The sequence below is a fragment of the Mobula birostris genome, chromosome 25, assembly GCF_030028105.1.
Source record: "Mobula birostris isolate sMobBir1 chromosome 25, sMobBir1.hap1, whole genome shotgun sequence".
Classification (NCBI taxonomy): domain Eukaryota; kingdom Metazoa; phylum Chordata; class Chondrichthyes; order Myliobatiformes; family Myliobatidae; genus Mobula; species Mobula birostris.
The window spans coordinates 53,305,145-53,316,435 of record NC_092394.1 but is presented as its reverse complement, the minus strand read 5'-3'; the positions used below and the strand labels follow the sequence as shown (position 1 = coordinate 53,316,435).

The 11,291-nt window shown below is 48.5% G+C and overlaps 1 protein-coding gene across 7 annotated transcripts in view; it reads left to right on the top strand.

Annotated features, from left to right (window-relative positions):
* Window positions 1-10,355: 10,355 nt before the first annotated feature.
* Window positions 10,356-11,291, top strand: part of camkk1a (calcium/calmodulin-dependent protein kinase kinase 1, alpha a) — a 236,466-nt gene continuing 235,530 nt past the window's right edge. For all 7 annotated transcript variants that reach the window (XR_011883155.1, XM_072243529.1, XM_072243524.1 and 4 more), the window contains exon 1: window positions 10,356-10,470. The gene's annotated coding sequence lies outside the window, so the exon portion shown is untranslated. The remainder of the gene's footprint in view (window positions 10,471-11,291) is intronic.

The window sequence follows — 11,291 nt, the reverse complement described above, 5'->3', positions numbered from 1 at the left end:
TCCTAACTTCCAAAACTTTACATACTTTTCCTTTCTGACCAAATTCATCACCTCTCTGGACATCCAAGCTTCTCTTATCTTCACATTCCTGTCCTTCTAACTGGAATATTCCTGTGCTCTGTGCAGTTGATCTTTAAACACCCTCCACCTGTCTGATGCGGCCCTGCCAGAGAAAAGGTTTTCCCAATTAATGCTTCTTAGTTCCTGCCTAATGTCCTCGTCATTTGCCCTACTCCAAATTACTGTCCCACAAAGACCATACCCATCCTTATCTATACCTGTCCTGAAAGTGTCACAAAGGTGGGAAGCAAGGTTGGCGGACCCAAATGCAAGACACAGACACGTCTCGTGAGGTTAACTAAATCGAGTTTATTGCTCGTAACAAGGAGCGCAAAGCAGAAGCAGGAATAGCGTAATGGACAAGGACTCAGCACCCGGGCCCTCGGGGGCCTGGGCTCAGGACCCCGGGGGCCCGGGCTCGGCACTCACGGGACAGACTCAGACACAGGACATAAAACACTGAGCTGGGAATCCTCCTTAGACGCAGGACGGAGCCGGGACTTCTCTTAGCACAGGGTTAGGACCCTTCCAGGGTACAGGACAGGGATACGGAGACCACACAACGATGGGCGGTACTATAACTGGGCACAAGTACGTTCTAAGTAGTGGTGAGCTCTTGACTCACCCCGGCGGGTTAACTTTGACTGACCCGCTCTGACAAGGGAAGGCGGCTTTCTGGCACTTGCTTCGAGAGGAGACTAGGCTTGCTCCGGCCAGACGACATGGGCTCGCAGTACCTTCAGTGACCTCATTAACGCTCTTGTGCCGCACGGCTGAAAGCCGGAGACTTATAAACTGCCGATCAGCTGGGAGTAAATTGCCTCTGATCACCAAGCCCGAGGGACATGGGAAAACAGGGAACCAAAGGGAAACAGGGAGTCAACGGTCGGGATCGTTACACAAACAAAGTAAATTTAAAGGGAACCCGATCCGGACCATGACAGAAAGCTGAGTTGTGGTCACTGTTCCCTAACTCTTCACCCACTGAAAGGTCACTCACCTGGCCGGGATCTTCACCCGACACCAGGGCCTCTCATTGGAACAACACACATCAAAGTTGCTGGTGAACGCAGCAGGCCAGGCAGCATCTGTAGGAAGAGGTACAGTCGACGTTTCAGGCCGAGACCCTTCGTCAGGACTAACTGAAGGAAGAGTAAGGGATTTGAAAGTTGGAGGGGGAGGGGGAGATCCAAAATGATAGGAGAAGACAGGAGGGGGAGGGATGGAGCCAAGAGCTGGACAGGTGATTGACAAAAGGGATATGAGAGGATCATGGGACAGGAGGCCCAGGGAGAAGGAAAAGGGGGAGGGGGGGAAAAACCCAGAAGATGGGCAAGGGGTATAGTCAGAGGGACAGAGGGAGAAAAAGGAGAGAGAGAGAGAGAGAGAAAGAATGTGTGTGTGTGTATATAAATAAATAACGGATGGGGTACGAGGGGGAGGTGGGGCATTAGCGGAAGTTAGAGAAGTCAATGTTCATCCCATCAGGTTGGAGGCTACCCAGACGGAATATAAGGTGTTGTTCCTCCAACCTGAGTGTGGCTTCATCTTTACAGTAGAGGAGGCCGTGGATAGACATATCAGAGTGGGAATGGGACGTGGAATTAAAATGTGTGGCCACTGGGAGATCCTACTTTCTCTGGCGGACAAAGCAGCCTCCGGGTCCAACGTATTATTCTCCGTAACTTCCGCCACCTCCGATGGGATCCCACCACTAAGCATATCTTTCCCTCCCCCCACCTCTGCTTTCCGCAGGGATCACTCTCTACGCAACTCCCTTGTCCATTCGTCCCCCCCATCCCTCCCCACTGATCTCCCTCCTGGCACTTATCCGTGTAAGCGGAACAAGTGCTACACATGCCCTTACACTTCCTCCCTTATCACCATTCAGGGCCCCAGACAGTCCTTCCAGGTGAGGTGACACTTCACCTGTGAGTCGGTTGGGGTGATATACTGCGTCCGGTGCTCCCGATGTGGCCTTCTATATATTGGCGAGACCCGATGCAGACTGGGAGATCATTTTGCTGAACACCTACACTCTGTCCACCAGAGAAAGCAGGATCTCCCAGTGGCCACACATTTTAATTCCATGTCCCATTCCCATTCTGATATCTCTCTCCATGGCCTCCTCTACTGTAAAGATGAATCCACACTCAGGTTGGAGGAACAACACCTTATATTCCGTCTGGGTAGCCTCCAACCTGATGGCATGAACATCGACTTCTCTAACTTCCGCTAATGCCCCACCTCCCCCTCGTACCCCATCCGTTATTTATTTATATACACACATCCTTTCGCTCTCTGTCCTTTTTCTCCCTCTGTCCCTCTGACTATACCCCTTGCCCATCCTCTGGGTTTTCCCCCCCTCCCCCTTTTCCTTCTCCCTGGGCCTCCCGTCCAATGATCCTCTCATATCCCTTTTGCCAATCACCTGTCCAGCTCTTGGCTCCATCCCTCCCCCTCCTGTCTTCTCCTATCATTTTGGATCTCCCCCTCCCCCTCCCACTTTCAAATCTCTTACTAACTCTTCCTTCAGTGAGTCCTGACGAAGGGTCTCGGCCTGAAACGTCGACTGTACCTCTTCCTAGAGATGCTGCCTGGCCTGCTGCGTTCACCAGCAACTTTGATGTGTGTTGCTTAAATTTCCAGCATCTGCAGAATTCCTCATGTTTGGGCCTCTCATTGGACCATCCACATATTGATTTAAGAAATCTTTCTGGATACGCTTAACAAATTCAGCCCCATCTAAACCCCTTACACTAACAAGGTCCCAGTTTATATCAGAGAAGTTGAAATCCCCCATGACAATAACTATTACTTTTACACATTTCTTTAATCTGATTACATATCTGTTCCTCGATGTCCCAGTGGCTATTAGGGGCCTGTAGTACAATCCCATCAGTGTGATCGCACCCTTCCCATTCCTGAGTTCCACCCAAATGGACTCAGTGTCTGACCCCTCTGTTATGTCCCCTGAGTGCAGCTATGATATTGTCCCTGATTAGTAGCACAATTCCACTCCCTCTTTACCTCCTCCTCTATCTTCTCTAAAACTTTGGAAACCTGATACATTAATTACTCATTCCTGCCCCCCTCTCAACCAAGTTTCAGTAATGGCCGCAACATCATAGTCCCATGTGCTGATCCATGCTCTAAATTCAGTACCCTTACCCATAATACTCCTAGCATTAAAGTATACACACTTGAAACAACCTGTCCCATCATACCTGTTACTATGATTTTGCCTTTCTTTACCTTCCCTGACACCTACCTTCTGTTCCAATCCTTTCCCTCCGGTTCCTAGCCTCCTGAAAAACTAGTTTAAACTCTCCTGAGTAGCAGCAGCTAACTTTCCGGCCAGGGTGTAAGTTCCCCTCCAGTTCAGGTGCAAGTCGTTCCTTTTGTACAGGTCAGTCCTTCCCCAGAAAAGGTCGTAATGATCCAAGAACTTGAAACCTTGTCCCCCTCATCATCTCCGCACCCACTCATTCATCCGTGCTAACACCTCATCATCTCCGCACCCACTCATTCATCCGTGCTAACACCTCATCATCTCCGCACCCACTCATTCATCCGTGCTAACACCTCATCATCTCCGCACCCACTCATTCATCCGTGCTAACACCTCATCATCTCCGCAACCACTCATTCATCCGTGCTAACACCTCATCATCTCCGCACCCACTCATTCATCCGTGCTAACACCTCATCATCTCCGCAACCACTCATTCATCCGTGCTAACACCTCATCATCTCCGCACCCACTCATTCATCCGTGCTAACACCTCATCATCTCCACACCCACTCATTCATCCGTGCTAACACCTCATCATCTCCGCACCCACTCATTCATCCGTGCTAACACCTCATCATCTCCGCACCCACTCATTCATCCGTGCTAACACCTCATCATCTCCGCACCCACTCATTCATCCGTGCTAACACCTCATCATCTCCGCACCCACTCATTCATCCGTGCTAACACCCCATTCCCTTTTTTGCCACTCCTTGTCTCCAGCTAATGCTCTATCCATGCTTGTATCTTTCCTGTAATAACATGGGTTCTTATCTTATTAAGCAGCCTCACGTGTGGCACCTTATCCGAAGCCTTCTGAAACTCCAAGTAAACAACACCGACCGATTCTCCTTTGTCTACCCTATCTGTCATTTCCTCAAAGAATTCCAGCAGATTTGTCAGGCAAGGTTTTCCCTTAAGGAAGCTATGCTGGCTTTAGGGTGTAGTCCATCTGGTCCAGGTGACTTATCCCTCTTCAGACCTTTCAACTTCCTATGCAGCTTCTCCTTGGTAGAGGAGGAGAAGATGGTGGCACGACGGCAGCACGCACGGCCTCTCTGGTGAATGATATCTGTAATCTGTGCACAGTTCTGATTTGATAGAGATGGATGTGAGAGAATGGAGGAACATCTGGAGAAACTTCTGAAATGCCTGCTTTGCTGCCGCTGCTACTGTGTGGTAACTGGAATCTCCGGAGCAGAAGGCCCCGAATCCTCGGCTTTGCTTGTTTCAGCAGCCGGGGCAAGGTCGAAGGTGCTCAGGAGGCTGTATCGGAGGGGCTGGTCGGACGCTCGAAGTTTTGGACGGACGGACTCAGTGTCAGCTGTGGTCGGCTGCTTCCGAGGCATCAGCAAGTTGACGGTGCCTGGAGGTTTATGGCAGGGAGTTTCTCCCTTTTGCCACCTGCTATCAGGGACTCGGGAGTCGATCAACTCGGGGACTTTGAGACTTTTTTTACTGTGCCCATGGTTTGTTCTTCATCAAATTATGGTACTGCTTTGCACTGCTGTAACTATATGTTATAATTATGTGGTTCTGCCAGTGTTAGTCTTTGGTTTGTCCTGTTTTCTGTGATATCACTCCGGAGAAACATTGTATCATTTCTTAATGCATGTATGCATTTCTAAATGACAAAAGAGGACTGAGTGTTCTCATAATCTAATCTAATAGAAACTGCACTGACATCTCCCCCTGACGCTCTCAAATTTCTCGCATACTGCTGGTGAAGACTGAAGCAAAATACTTATTATTTCATCCACCATTTCTTTCTCCCCATTACTACCTCACTAGTGTCATTTTCCAACAGTCTGATATCCACTTTCACCTCTCTTCTAGATACCTGAACATACTTTTTGATTTTATTGGCTAACTTTGTATTCCATCTTTTCTCTCTGTGTGACATTTTTAGCTGCATTCTGTTGGTTTTTAAAAGCTTTCAGCCTCTAACTTCCCACTAATTTTTGCTCTATTTTATGTCCTCCCTTTTGTTTTTAATGCTGTCTTTGACTTTTCTCATCAGCCACAGTTGCGTCATTCTCCCTTTAGAATACTCCTTCATTTTTGTGATATATCAATCCTGTACTTTCTGAATTGCTCCCAGAAACTCCAGCCATTGCTGTTCTGCTGTCATCCCTGCTAGTGTTCCCTTCCAATCAACTTTGGCCAGCTCCTCTCTCAAGCCTGTGTAGGGTAACCTAACTGGGAGAAATGCACATAACACACAACCACTGACATTGAACTTGGGTTTCACTTTAAGAGGCTCGTCTGATGTGATGACATTATTATGTAAAGAGTGTTAGTGTGTTTTTTTGTTTAGGTTTTGGAGTTCAATAAATGTGTTTCATTTAACATAAAACTTTGCTTTATTTGTGAAGACCTACAATGGTGACCCCGATGCTCTGGGATGATTCCAGAGTTATTGAACATGTCGGCCAACACAGTCACTTTGAAGCTGCCGGAGCTTTGGGAGTGGTGAGTCTGCTTGGACAGCTGCCCGAACACAGTAAATACCAATTGCTGAAATCTCACCTTTACTGACTTTTGGACTATTGGAGTCTGAACGCGCCGAACAGCTGTTCTCCTTACGCAGTCTTGGTGATGCTAAGCAGTCAGAGCTAATGGACCACGTGCTGTCTCTCCTGGGAAATCACCACCCTTATTTTATTTTTAAAGAACTCTCCACGCAGCAAATGCCTGATCAAATTCACATAGTCCTCACTAATGCACCTGTGATGGACTACAGGGAGCTTGATAAATGATAGTCTACACTCGGCTGGGTGATGGTACATTGTTCCTCCTCCTTTGTCTACCTCAATAAGCCCAGTCAGCAAGAACCCCAACATAAGGACACTTGTGGCTGTGAAATAGACAACGCCAGGTCTGTGTTTCTACCACACTCACTTTGGCAGAACACTAAGTGCTGACTGCCTTGTAACTTTGGCAGTGCCAGTGCATTGGGACATCAGAGGTCCTTGAACACCGTGGGTTTCCAGCTGCCAGGGTCGTTTACTGTCCATTACAGACACTTGTTATGTGACATGGGTGCTCAAGTGAGTGTGCTGCCAGCAACAGGCAAAGAGTGACAAAACCTCGCTGGAAGCCGCCGATGGCAGCAGGATCCAGACTTACAGGGCATGACGGGTGGCACTGGGTGACGTTACATGTGGCACTTCATGCTGGCTAAAGTGGCCAGACCTCTGCTCGGTGTAGGTTTCTTGTGTGCCCAAGGATTGTTAGTCGATCTTAAGATCTGCTGGTGTGTGGATGTCAAGGACTTTGGGTCATTACACTCTCCCCCAGTATGTTCCCCCCAAAGACTCTGTCAAACATATGCACCACCACGTGTGAGTTTACTCAACCGCTGGGTGAATTCTTACACCTCATCAGGCCCACATTCTCTTCTTCAGTCACAAAACATGGGGTCGAGCACCACATTCCCACAACTGCCCTGCCAGTTCATGTCCATGTGTGTAGACTGGACCCAGAAAAACTGGCAACTGTGAAGACTGAGCTTGCCAGCCTGGAAAGGCTTGGCATTATATGCCACTGGAGTAGCCTTCCGTATGGGCCCTAGGTCCGATGGTGGTTGCTGTCCATGTGGTTATTACCAGCACCTTAATGAGACCACCACTCCCAATCATTACCTCGTCCCATTTCCAGGACATTTCGGCATGCTTAGCTGGAAGATTAATTTTTTCCAAGGTCAGTATAGTTAGGGGCTACCATCAGGTGCTGTGTGCTTGGAGAACATTCCCAAAACAACGTTCTCTGACCACAAACCTCTCGTGCATGCGATGGCCAAAATATCAGACCCTTGGTCTGCACGGCAGCAACACCACCTAGCCTACATGGCGAAGTTCGCAGCTGATATACAAGATATCAATAATGCTGTGGCTGATTGCCTCTCGCAGCCAGCTATTGAAGCCATAAACATAGGGGTTTATGCCGGCATGGCAGCTGACCAAGTTACTGACCCAGAGGAACAAGCTTACCGAACAGTAGTCACGGGCCTGTGGTTGGCTGACATTAAGTTCGGGGAAGCTGGGGTTTCTCTCAACCAGTCGTCCTTGCCGCATAGTGCCCGCAAACTGGAGGCAGACTGTTTTTAACTCCATACATAGCTTCTCGCATCCAGGGCAGAAGGCTTCAGAGAAACTGGTTGCACTAAAGTTTGTGTAGCGACTATGCCCCACTTGACCCCCGTTCGTCTAGGGTAAACTGGCGTTGACCCCACCAGCTCTGTAATCGCGTTGGTGTGGATACTGTGTGATTGCACCCCAGTACAAGCCCACAACATAAAATATCAGAAGGTACACAATAGGCAAGTAAATGATACACTTTATAATTATTTTTCGCTGATGGGTTAGTAGAAACAAATAAAATAAAGGCGCCAGGTCAGTAAATTTTATCAGTTCTGTGCACAAATAATTTGTTGGAGCTCACAAAATTGGGTATCCGTTCCTCCCCTCGATCTCCTCTGAACTCCGTCGACCCTCGGCTGGGATCACTCCCGGTGATCTACCAGAGCGCTCGACTCACGTCCGGCCTCTTCTCTTCTCCTCTATCAAAAGCCCGTGCTTCTCCTCCAGTTCCCGCATGTACAGACAGAATAACATGACTTCCATTGGCTAGCAAATTAATACAAGTCCTGTTATCACTAATTATAACCCAAACATGCTGCTACAGAGAACCCCTTACTCAGCAGTTAACAGTACAGAGAAGCCATTTTGTCAGCCTTAACAATTAACATTACAATGAGTAGTACTGAGAATGCCACATTTATTTGGCACAGTCTCAGAAAGGATTGTGTGACTGGACTGCAGCCTGTGTGGATTGCCAGTGGGCAAAAATTAACCATCATGTTCAGGTGCCAGTGGCATCTTTTGAGGTCCCTGTGCGATGGTTTGACCATGTCAATGTAGACCTTGTCGGTCCTCTCCTTCCCCCACCCCCATGGTTTCAGTCATCTCCTTACCATGGTGGACCGTACCACCAGCTGGCCAGAGATCATCCCCCTAGCATCGACGACAGCTGCAGACATGGCTCGGACTTTTATCAGCACCTGGGTTGCTCAGTTTGACACCCCATCTGATATTTCCTCTGACCATGTCCCCAGTTCACATCAGACTTCAGGGCTGTGATGGCCCAGAACCTTGGCGTTAGGCTATACCACACCACACCACACCACAGCGTATCACCCACAGTCCAATGGCCTATGCAAGCAGTTAAAGGCTGCTCTGAGGGCTTCCCTGACGGATGAGTGCTGGCGTGATCATCTCCCATGGCTCCTGCTGTGGCTCAGCACTGCTCCAGAAGAGGATCTGCAGTTGTCATTGGGGCTGCCATTATGAGTGCCAGTGATTTCATTCCTGATGCCATGACCACCTGGTCAGCCTCTCAACAGCATTCCACCTTCCTCAGTAAATTCAATTTCTATTCACCTATTCCTGTCTCCCACCATGGTGTACAGCACCCTTGGGTTCCTGTTGACCTACATTCCACCTCTTTTGATTTTGTCCAGCTTGATGCCCACCAATATCCCCTTAGGCCCCCTTATGATGGCCTATTATACACTTTGTAATGGGGAAAAAAGACCTTTATCATAGATAAGAAGGGTAAACCTGAATGTATTTTGGTAGATTGGCTTAAACCAGCCCACTAAGATTTGGAGCATTCCACTGCTATGCCCCTGGCATCACAACATGACCATGAGCGTGTCAACACATCTCTGGACAAGTCAGAGGTACCTGCTGTCCCTCCACCAGTGGAACACAGGACCTGGGTCCAGCCCCTTGTCTGAGCTCCAGACAGACTCACAATGCCGGTTTTAGTGAATTCTGGGGGTGGGGGGGCTGTATAGGGTAATGTAATTGGGAGAAATGTATAAAATTCACAGCCACCAACACTGAGTTGGGGTTTTGCTTTCAGAGTCTGGTCCGATGTGATGACGTAAAGAGTCATTTATTACGTAAAGAGTTTTAGCGTGCTCTTGTGTTTAGGTTTTGGAGTTCAAAAAATGTGGTTACAGGTTTCATTAAACATAAAATGCATCACTTCATTTTATTTGTGAAAATGTACACCTCTGAAATTCCCTTTACTCCAAGGTAATACCGATACATCTGACTTTAGCTTCTCCCTCTCAAACTGCAAGGTGAATTCCATCATATTATGATCTCTGCTTCCTCAGGGTTCCTTTACCTTAAGCTCTCCAGTCAAATCTGGTTCATTACACAACACCCAACCTAGAATAGCTGATCCCTTAGTGGGCTCAACCACTAGCAGCTCGTAGGTATTCTATAAATTCCCTATCTTGGGATCTAGCACCAAAATGATTTCTCAATCTACCTGCATTCTGAAATCCTCCTTATTACCTGCCTTTTCTATCTCCTGTTTTAATTTATATCCACTATCCCATTAATCTCCCTTTTATTTACAAATAAGAGGAAATCTGCAGATACTCTTTTATTTATATTGTTTTAAATGTATTTTTATTAATTAATTAATTTTTGAAATAATTATACAATTGGAATATATGTGCTTAAAGTCCTTCCAGTTTTCAACTAGAGTTTAGCCTGGGCTAAACTGTTCTGATACAACAGATGACCATTTTCCTGAAACGGTCCATATCCTTCTAATCCTCTGGATTTTATGATTGCTCTTTTCTGCATATCTCTGGCTGGCTAATTTCCCAAAAGTCGAGCCCAGCAAGCCTGATTCCTCTTTTTCGACAAAGGTGGTTTCCCCACACACATATCCCAAACCCCTCTTTTACCTGAACAGGGTAAGTCCCCCATTATGCTACACTTTGGGTAACCCATTTCTGCAATTTCCCTCCAAACCTGAGGGGTCTCAATAACCCCTCCCCTACTCATCAACCCACCTGACCAATTTTAAAGCCGATACCGAGTTATAGAATTTAACTCTCCGCTGACCGGTTCTGACATCCTGATCAGCGTGCTGCGCCGCGCACTAGGACCCGCCGGCTCCTTGCCGGGACTGGGTCCGCCCGCAGCTCTCAGCGGTCGGAGCGCCGCGCCGAGCCGAGCCGAGCTGAGCCCGAGTAGCGGCTGGCCGCGGGACCGGGGTGACACTGCGGCAGGATACCGGTGCTCCAGGTAAGGCAGCTCGGACAGAGTTAGTGCACCGACGGTGGGAGTTGACAGGAGCCAGTGGCCGTTGACTGGAACCGGCAACTGTGGCGGTACACGGGGTCGGATCAAATACGTGCGGTACACAGGGAAGAGAAATGCAGTGTGTTTGTTACACGGGGACGGGATACAGCGTGTGTATATTATCGGCGGGGGGCGGGGGGGACGAGACTCGTTGTGTGTGCGTTACACGGCGGGGAAGGGGGTGCAGACACAATGTTGCCAATATCGTGGTTCAGCTACAGTGAACCTAGCAAGAGAAGCTGCCGCGATCAGACCAATATTAGGATTTGGATACAGTCAGTCCAATAACCTATCAGCCGCAGTGTGTTCAATAACGGAATTTTTCTACAGCTGTCCAGCATCGGAGATCAGTTACAGTGTGTCCATAGCAGGATCCCGCCAAGTCCCTCAGCTGACCGCCAGCACACGCAGGGAATCCTGCAAGAAGGGTTTAGCTGCAGTGCACCGAGAACGGGTGGCAGGCTGAGGGCTTGAGGGGAGCTGGAGCAATGCGGGGTCAGGTTCATGAGCAGGGTGGGACTGATGTGATGGTTTCAGTGCACAGAATAAGGCAGATGTATTTAGAGCCGGGATTTTGGTGTTAGGGTCATTGTGGAGACATTGTTGCAAGAAAGTCAGGACTGTTCCGGGAATATTCTAAGGTTTCATTGTTTAAGACAAGACAGGGAGGGTTATATTACTGATGAGGGAGAAGGTCACAGATACACTCAGAGAGGACCCCCTGGGGTATGGGGGGGGGGGGGGTCATCCACTGAGTGAGTGTC